Raw genomic sequence first — 9,769 nt, forward strand, 5'->3', positions numbered from 1 at the left:
TGGCATACCTATAGAACATAGTCTGAAAGAACACACAGGACGGAGCCGCGGGCAACAGCTGGTACTTATATAAGTAAAATAATTTTGAATTCTTTCGTTTTAATGTGAAGAATAAAATTATTTTACGAACACAGTTACGAAATGACACTTAAAAATAAATCTTAGAAATTAAATTGTCAATCATCAAATAGAACTCTGTTAGAGTTTCGTTACCTTCTCATTTGGTCGGGTTATGAAGTGATGTATTCATATAACGCCCCTACCAAAGTGAGATATTAGTCAACAGGAGAAAGAAAGGTCGGGTTACACTGAGTTATAGCCGTACTTCGTCTATTTCGTCGACAATCTGCTCTATGCTTACTTTATTGCCGTGGTTTGCCCTTTCTTATAGTCCAAATTCCTTTTTATAAGAGACATCAATCCAAATCGAGCCTCTCAATTTGATTTATTAAGGTTTCTTGGTTTGTTTTTAGATTTTGGGTAAAGTTTACTGCAACTGAAGATAATAGACGTTTACTAGGTGTCGCCCGTGACGACCGCGCAGGATTAAAAAATTGATATCCGATTCTGAGATCTACTGGATATGCAAATAAAATTTTGTAAAAGTTGGTGAAGCCGCTTCCGAGGAGTATGGTAACTAAGATCTGTTACAAGATAATTTTATATCTTATTAATACTAATAATATAAATGCGAATGTTTAGGTTGATGCATGAATGTTTGTTTGAAGGTACGAGTACCTCCGGCTGCATGTATCTCGCGAAATTTGGCATAGATATAGAAGATAGCCTGGAAGTACATATAGACTGGTAATTAAGTGTTTTGTATCGGATGGAGTCCCAGTAGTATATAATAACATTGAGTGTATTGAAAATTAAAGCAAAAAACATATATATTAATGAAAATGAAGAAGAAGAAGTTAAGCGAATTCCATCAAAATGATGGAGTATTAAGATCCAAAATGCAAATGTAATGCAAACGATTCCTATTCAGGAAATGTGGTGCTGAGATAAAACGGAAATAAACTTTAAACTGCTTTCGTTTCCTTTGAATAACATTTAAAAGGAAAAAGTTTACAGTAGTTTTATACAAATTTAACGATTGCAGATATTTCGCTTTTATAGTTTGCTCTTTGGTGGCGAAATTTAACTTTAAATTTAATTTCAAATGACAAACGTAATGATAGGATCTTTGGATTAAAACATCTTATATTAAATAGAAAAGGAACTTCAGACGACCTACATTAAAAAGATAATTTTTTTATCAACATTTTAGTGTCCGTTTATTTTGTGTCCACTATTAAGTGTGAATTGTATTTTATACGAATTCTTAATAGCATCTTTCTATAATTTCGTTTGAAGAAATGATAGAAAGATTGCATTAGAATCTGGAGGAATGAAGGAACATTTGTCCTTTCCTCTATCCACGAAAAATGCATTAAAAACTATGACATTATTGTTGCCCAGAAATTTTTACTAAGACACAAGTATTTAAGGTACCAAAGACAAAGCGTAACATAAGGGAGATATGCCATATAAATAGTAAAATATCTCTCTTATGTCATCTAAGAATAAGAATAAATTTATTTCACAAAAACACGTTAGAATGAAGTATCTTGCAGACCCTGAACTAGGCTGAGCTGATCTCGGGGCCTTGGAGTGCACTAAGCATGAACAAAATAACAGTACGTACATATCATGTAAAACTAAGCGTGATATTATGAGATGCAATTAGGAAAATAAGGAAATACATGAAGACATTAAACTAAGTAATTTTGAACTGCAAATAGTATCAAAGGATAGCATGTGCATCTATGTCTATGGGTAGAGATAGATGCACATGCTATCCTTTAAGAGAGATAGAGAGAGATATTCACGAAATTATTTCCATTAAAATATAAATTGATCGATGTAAAGTATTTTAACTTAACAAAATGTTCACTCGGTCAAGGGACAAAGTAAAAATGGTTTGTTCGGTTCGTATTTACTGAGCAATCAACAGGTTTATTGGAAGTGGGCCAAGAGCACTTCCGTGTAATCACAGACAACTTGATAGTGAGGTCCACACCCCATTTTCAACATGTTATCGTTTTGTTTTAAACCAACTATTATTGCTAAATATAAATGTAAAATATTCGTATTTTATTTTTCAATGTAATCAAAAATCAATTGGATTAATAACTTTAATATTTCTTACTAATATTATAAATGCGAATGTTTGTATGTTTGTTTGTTTTCTAACATCTCGTATCTCGAGAACAGCTCTACGGATTTAGATGAAATTTTGCATGGACGTAGAGCATAGTCTGAAAGAATACATAGGCTATTATAATTTTTTTTCATTCCGTGCGGACATATACTGCTAGTGTAATAGAAATTCATGTTCGCCTATCCATTATTATATTTTTTATAATACAAATAAATATTATGCTACATGTAAAAAAAAAACAAAATAAATTTTTTGCCAGTTTATTATTAAAGTTGTTTTAAATTTTTGTTCGTTTATTCTTTTTGAAGTGTTTTACAAAGTTCTAAGAAACAGGTGGCTTCATCGTAACTTTCTGATTCGTAACAAACCATCTGCTTTTGATTAGTTTGATTTATCGTTTACATTTCTTTTAACTTAAAAAAACAATCAACGCTATTTAATAACAAGTACTTACTACTAAGTAAGTATAGTATATATAGTAAGTAAGTTATTAATAAGTAAGTACTGTAGTGTAGATTAGCCCGGGACAAACAACTATGGAAAAATCTAGGGGAGGCCTATGTCGAAGGACATCCTGATAGAGTAACTGGAAGCTGAAAACAAAGCTTTAATTTTTTTTCTGTTTAAAAAAAAAGTGGTTTAAGTTTATGTAAAAAAAATTATGTACTGGTCAGCGAATAAAGGCTTATCTTATCTTATCTTATCTTACTGTAGTGTAGTAATGTTAATTAATCAAACGATTAGTTGTCTACCTCTGTGCAAACATTAGCTAGTTTTATGTTTTTACCTTAAAGAAAAAAAACAGTATCAAAATAATTGTTAAATTAATTAACACAACGTTATAAAATGAATAAAAAAAAAGAAAAAATATGTGTAAAAATATTTTAGGAAATGTTCATTTAAAAAAACATTTTACAAACACCTGTAATGATGTTTGAAGATGAACATAAAAATACGTAGAGTCGCCTTCGACGACGGAACGAAGGCTTCCGTCATTTTAAGTATTGGAAAAATATTTACTGGAGTTTTTATCGCGTTGAGGCAACGAAGTTTATCGAAACGACGGAACAAAATCATTTATGTTTAGATGGCAAATGTCTCTCGTCGTTCTTTTTATAGCTTAATTTAAGCTATAAAACTTTTATTTAATAGGAACTTAGTCATCATCGTCATCGGCTCACTATACGTCCCCAACGAGAGGCTCGGAACCTACCCTAAGTTAGGGGTGATTAGGCCATAGTCAACTACGCTGGTCTAATGCGGGTTGGTTGACTTCACACATGTCTTTGAATTTCTTCTAAGATATGTGCAGTTTGCATCACGATGTCTTCCTTCACTGTAAGAACGTCGGATAAATGTACATATTTAAATCGGAAATTGAAAAACACATTGGTACATGGCGGGATTCGAATCCAGGACCTGCAGATTGCAAGTCAAGTGCTTATACCCTTGAGCCACCTTCGCTCCCTTAAGAAACTCTTCAGGAAACTTTTAAGAATCTTAGTATTACTAGGTATTATGATAAAATCACAATGGTAACTCAAGAAACGGTATTAAAATATCTGAAACTGAAAGGTTTGTATGCGTATGAATGAGGCAAAAGTAAAAAGCCGGCAATGCATCTGCGGTTCTTCTGGTAATGCAGATGTCCGTGGACGTCGATATCTCGGTGTTCGTTTGCCCCCTTCTCTTATTAAAAAAGTAAAAAAGGTGTACCGTAATCTTTGCGTATTCATATAGGTGCTCGTTCTTTGTAATAAAAATCAAAGCAATTATTGTAGTGTAGAAAAGACGTAATTTATAAAAGAGGAACACAGTATAGTGTATGAAAGATAAAGTTTCATAATATTTTACGTCAGCATTATTTCCTCGGCGCGGTACCGCTTCGGATTTGTTACAGGAGCTGGAGATTAATAAAATTGAGATGATTAAGTAGAAGAACTTCATTGTATTTTTCATAGATATATATTTATATGTTATATGTAATCTAGTGTATTCGTAGGTATATGATTTTTTAACCTAAATAATATGATAAATAAGAAGTAAATAAACTAGTAAGTTTAAAAAAATGGGACCCACCTGCAAGCAAAACCTTTTGATAAAAAAAAAAAAAAATCTGCCCACCAATGGCGGAGTTACGCGGTAACACACATAAAAAAAACATACAGACGAATTGATAACCTCCTTCGACTCCGTCCGCCCCCGACTCCGTATACTTGGAATTTAAAAAAAATATATAAGTAGCTTATATGTTGTTCCTGACTGTTTTCAACATGTATGACAAATTTCAGGCACATCCGTTGAGCCGTTCCGGAGATACCTTCAAACAAATATCCATCCATACATTCATTCTTAACATTCGCATTTATAATATTAGTAAGAAGTAAGATTGATGACAATATTTGTACCGGAAAAAGAGAACTTTCTTACCTACGAGGATATTCGTGATATTATTTTGTTACTTTTTAGCAAGTTTGAATTTTTTTTGTAGTCAGTTTTTAAATTTTTATATAGATACTTTAACTATTTTATTTCTGGTCAAACTACATTTCGTTAGATGGATGGTATTAAAATAAATAAAAAAGCAAGCTATTTCCGTGACGCTGACTGCCAAAAGCCAACTGGAGAGGGTAATTAGCGCACTGCGCTTCGCAGCAAAATTTTATTCATACGATTTTTTCTGTTTTTTTTTATAACTTTTTTTTTATGAGATTCTTCCGCTGAGTATGTAGTAAACAGATAACTGTAAGAAAATATAATATTTTATGTCTTACTAGCAGTCGCCAACCACTCTGTCCACGCGGAATTTAAAAAAAACATATATAAACAACAATAGCCTATGAGTTCTATCAGACTATGTTCCGTGTGCCAAGTTTCTTCAAGATCCGTTAAGCCTTTCTGGAGATACTTTCTTACAAACTTCCATGCATCCATCCAAACTTATACATTTATAATATTAGTAAGAAGTAAGATTTAGAAGAAGTAGTATGACATTTTTTACGATTTTTTTTAGAAAATAAATAAATAAGAAGATACTGCCACAAAATTAGTTGCTTAATTTTTTTTTAGAAAAATAAAAACATTAAATTTCCTATTGGCATGCAGCAACGCTTCTATCGCCTGGTATCGATTGTATTATAATGAACACGCCAACTTGCAAATCTGACGATGCGACATCTACTTGGAATTTTAAATTAGTTCAGCTCACAATTTTCTATAACATCACTTTCTTTATAACATTATCTATATAAAAATGCTAAAATATTTTTTGCTAACGATGACGACACAACACTCTCTTGATTTTGTTTTTTCTAACACATATCCTCTGCCAAAAATTACAACCAATTCATATTTGATAGTTTGTAGAAAGTAACATATTTTTCACGTACTATACTTTTTTTTTCATTGGTTCTTTTAGACATTCTATAATAGGTTAATTGGGTTGATAATTAAACTATTTTGAAACACTATTTAATAGCGTTTACTATGTTGACTTAATGTTCACTTCCTCATGTTACCTAAAGCTAAATTGAGACGTGCAAGTTAGCGCCAACCACACTGTCAAGTTGGCGGTGTAACTTTCTAAGTCTCCTTTAACTTAATTGAATTCTCTAGACACGTACTTAGCTAAATATCACTTTACAACATAAATTGTCGCAGCAACTGTGACATATTATAGCTTCGTGGTTTCATTGTGGATGCGGTTACGTTCTTTTTATTCTTACTAATATTATAAATGAAAAAGTTTGCGTGGATGGATGTTTGTTAGATAATATCTCCAAAATAGCTTAACGGATCATGGTAAAATTTGGCATGGATGTAGAAGATCGTCTGGTAGAACACATAGGCTACTAATATGTAAGTTTTTTTTTTAATTTCGCGCGGACAATGTCGCGGGTGAAACCTAGTTATAATTAAATAATATGTGTATATTAATGTGCGCGTTATCATAACGAATGTACAAAATACACATATATACATACATTTGAAGTGTGACAATTAAATAAAATACGAGTCCCATTCACTAATAACTTAAACTACAAGGTTTTATCTTCATATTAAATTACGAAAGTAATTATTTTATTTGTAGAATATGGTTTATTACATTTGTATTGTGGGATTCGTATCGAGCCACGTGTCTGTGCGTTATGGTATGTCCGCGCCCTTATCTATGAACCGCCAATAGTTCTATAGGGTGTTTGTTAATTAATGCATGACATTTTTAAAAATATCAAGTGCTACAGGGTGTTAATACTTCGCATAATTATGTGAATACTATTTTTAGATAATCTTGTTCAGACATGTATTTAATTAACTCACACAAGTCTGAGTGTCATCTTTGAAATATGAGAACATACTGAGAATTCATTTTGTGTTATTGTAGGTTTTTCAAATGTATATTTTATAATATGAATGTAATTTTTATGTGCAAACTAGATTGGAATGGCTTTATAATGTACGTAATGATGTACTACAATATTTTGTAGAGCGAAACAACTATTACACACAAAGTTCCAATTTGAAATCACGGATGGCCCGGATTGGGGGTTTTTGCATTGTTTTGTAATAAAAAGAAATATGATAAATAAATTAAAAGACAAAAATAGAATTTTGGCGTAATGTTGATTTAGTGCTGCCAACACCGAGGCGTTCATCGACGCTCATGGATATCTGCAAGACCAGAGGAACTGCAGATGCGTTGGCGACATTTGATATGGTGATACGCTTGCTACTTGAAGGACCCTAAGTCGTAGCGGTAGATAGCCTTTAAAACAAAAATAGAATATTAAAAAAACTTTAAAGGATTTTTGAGTCAAGGAAAAAGAATTAAATGACACCTATAAAAGTCCAACTGTACTGGTATATTTATATCGCAGCCATAAAATGAAGAAAAGACATAAAAAACCTATTTAAAAAGTTTTATTCAGGTAAAAATGTTCCCGCAGGAAACAGCGCTCGGGTTAACAATGAGCGCTTCAGTGGAATATTCTTGCGAGAGATCCACTTGATGCAGTTTATTACCTCAAGTTGAGTTTGCTCCGGTCTCATTGGATACAATATATTGCCCGCGGCTTTGCATGCATTTCCATTTAACACGGTAATATTCTTATAATTTTTCTGCGACAACTGTTGAAAATTACTAACTCTTTATTTTACAGATATCGTGATTATTAATAAAAATACTCTTGATTTTTATTAGGGACTAGCTGTCGGTCGCGACTCCGTCTGCGTGGTATTAAAAAAAATTAATTGTTAACCCAAAGCCTTCCTCTATAAATGAACTATCCAACAAAAGAAGAATTTTTCAAATCGGACCAGTAGTTCCTGACATTAGCGCGTTTAAACAAACTCTTCCGCTTTAAAATATCAGTATACATGATTTTAGTTATCTAGCTGCTAGATTAGTTAGCAAAACAATTGAATCACTACTCCCCAAGGTCATATAAATATATAGAACTCTCCACTAGTTCTAACTAGCTATTCCAAGTTAAATTAAATGAAAACATTTGGATGAGAAGCTTTAAACCAAGCTTCAACGATGCAGTAATTATAAACATATGTAAGAATTGTTAACTTTTAATTATTAAAATTTCATCTGTTTTGTTTGGATACAAGATACAGCTGTTAGCAATTTATGTTACTGTTTCTAAGTTACTTTTATTGCTATGTTAAAGGATATTGTTATTAGTTTGTAGTAGTTTCTTTTAATTAAAATTTAAGTTTTAAAAGATTAATATAAAAAAAAAACTGAATAAATGGCGCATAACTTGATATAATTGGCGGTCTCGTTCGATGGCGGCGGAATCGTTCGTATTTTTTGCATTGCAAAACATTTTTGCTTTTCAATCAGCATTTTCGACCGACCATTACGTCCGAATCAACAATTTTCAATAAATTAACAGTTGATTTCAAATTGCTCTTCGCACGATCAAAAGCATAACCTTTTTAAATTTAAATTTCTGATATCCCTTTATAGTACGACTAGCTGTCACCCCTGTCTCCGCCCGCGCGGAATAAAAAAATAACTTAATTAGTAGCCTATGTTTTCTTCCATATTATGTTCTACATCTATGCCGAATTTTAGTGAGATCCATGCAGCCGTGCTAGAGATATCTTCAAACAAACATCCATTCATCTAAATATTCGCATTCATAATATTAGTAAGATTAGAAATTTATGAATTTCATTTTACTTTTTTATATGGTTTACATAGAAAAAAGTAACTAAAGTCTTACATATTATAGTACAAAATTAACAGTTTCTTAAGAAATATTTAGGGACAATATTTACATAAAACTTTATTTCAATATTCCACGTAGATATATACTTCTGTTTCTGTTTGTGTGTGTGTGCACATATTTCTGTTTGTAGTATAAATGAGAAAGCCGTATTGGCTTCGGTTTATGAAGCAAACACATAAAATATGTATCCTTATTTAGCAAACATCGGTCGCGGCGATACGGCACTGATATTTAAATATACGTAGCGAAATACGAACAGATTTTGTGGCTTGTAAGATTACATACAACGCTTGCAAAAAATGATTTAAAGAAACTTTTAAATCTACTTAATTTCTATTTCGAATACACGATTTAAATATCGATCGATTTAAAAAGTATTATAAAAAAACAAAAGCGCGGAGAATGACACCGTAGTACACTAATTAAAAAAGCAACTATAAGTAATAAACTAAATAGAAGTGGAAACAATAGACCAGCCAACATATTTGGTAAAGTAAACAATATAAGTTGCAAATTGTAATTTGAAGTGCAAAATTTTCCATGTTTTAATATTTATTAGTTTAATTCACTATTTTATTAGCAAAATAAAAAAAAAATCTTAGTCGTAAGTAATTAAGATAAGTGCTCGCCTCTGAATGGGTATAAAAATCCTAAAAAATCCGACCTCTACGTGGAATAAAACGTAGTCATACTCGTATACTGCTTGAAATGGCTTGTAAAATGAAACATGCGGCCGGAGAAATACGAGAATACTGTAGCGAAAATACGTCATTTCGTACCGAATTCAAAATCAGAGGAAATTACATGACTGACGTAAACTTCGCGTTGGATTTTACCGAATACAGAAATTCTTAAGGGCTGGCCTACACGGACTGCTTCAAGCTGTGTTGGATGTGTATACGATATTACGAAATACAGAAATTCTTATAAGGTCTGCCACACACGGACGGCTTTAAGCTGTGTTGGATGTGCATACGATATTACGGAAAACAGAATTTCTTATAAGGGCTACCACACACGGACTGCTTCAAGCTGTGTTGGATGTGTATACGATATTACGGAAAACAGAAATTCTTATAAGGCATGCCACACACGGACGGCTTTAAGCTGTGATGGATGTGTATACGATATTACGGAAAACAGAAATTCTTATAAGGGCTGCCGCTCACGGACTGCTTCAAGCTGTGTTGGATGTGTAATCGATATTACGGAAAACAGAAATTCTTATAAGGGCTGCCCCACACGGACTGCTTCAAGCTGTGTTGGATGTGTATACGATATTACGGAATACAGAAATTCTTATAAGGGCTGCCGCACACGG

This window comes from Papilio xuthus, unplaced genomic scaffold (assembly GCF_000836235.2).
Source record: "Papilio xuthus unplaced genomic scaffold, Pxut_1.1 DF829129.1, whole genome shotgun sequence".
In the NCBI taxonomy this organism is placed as follows: Eukaryota; Metazoa; Arthropoda; class Insecta; order Lepidoptera; family Papilionidae; genus Papilio; species Papilio xuthus.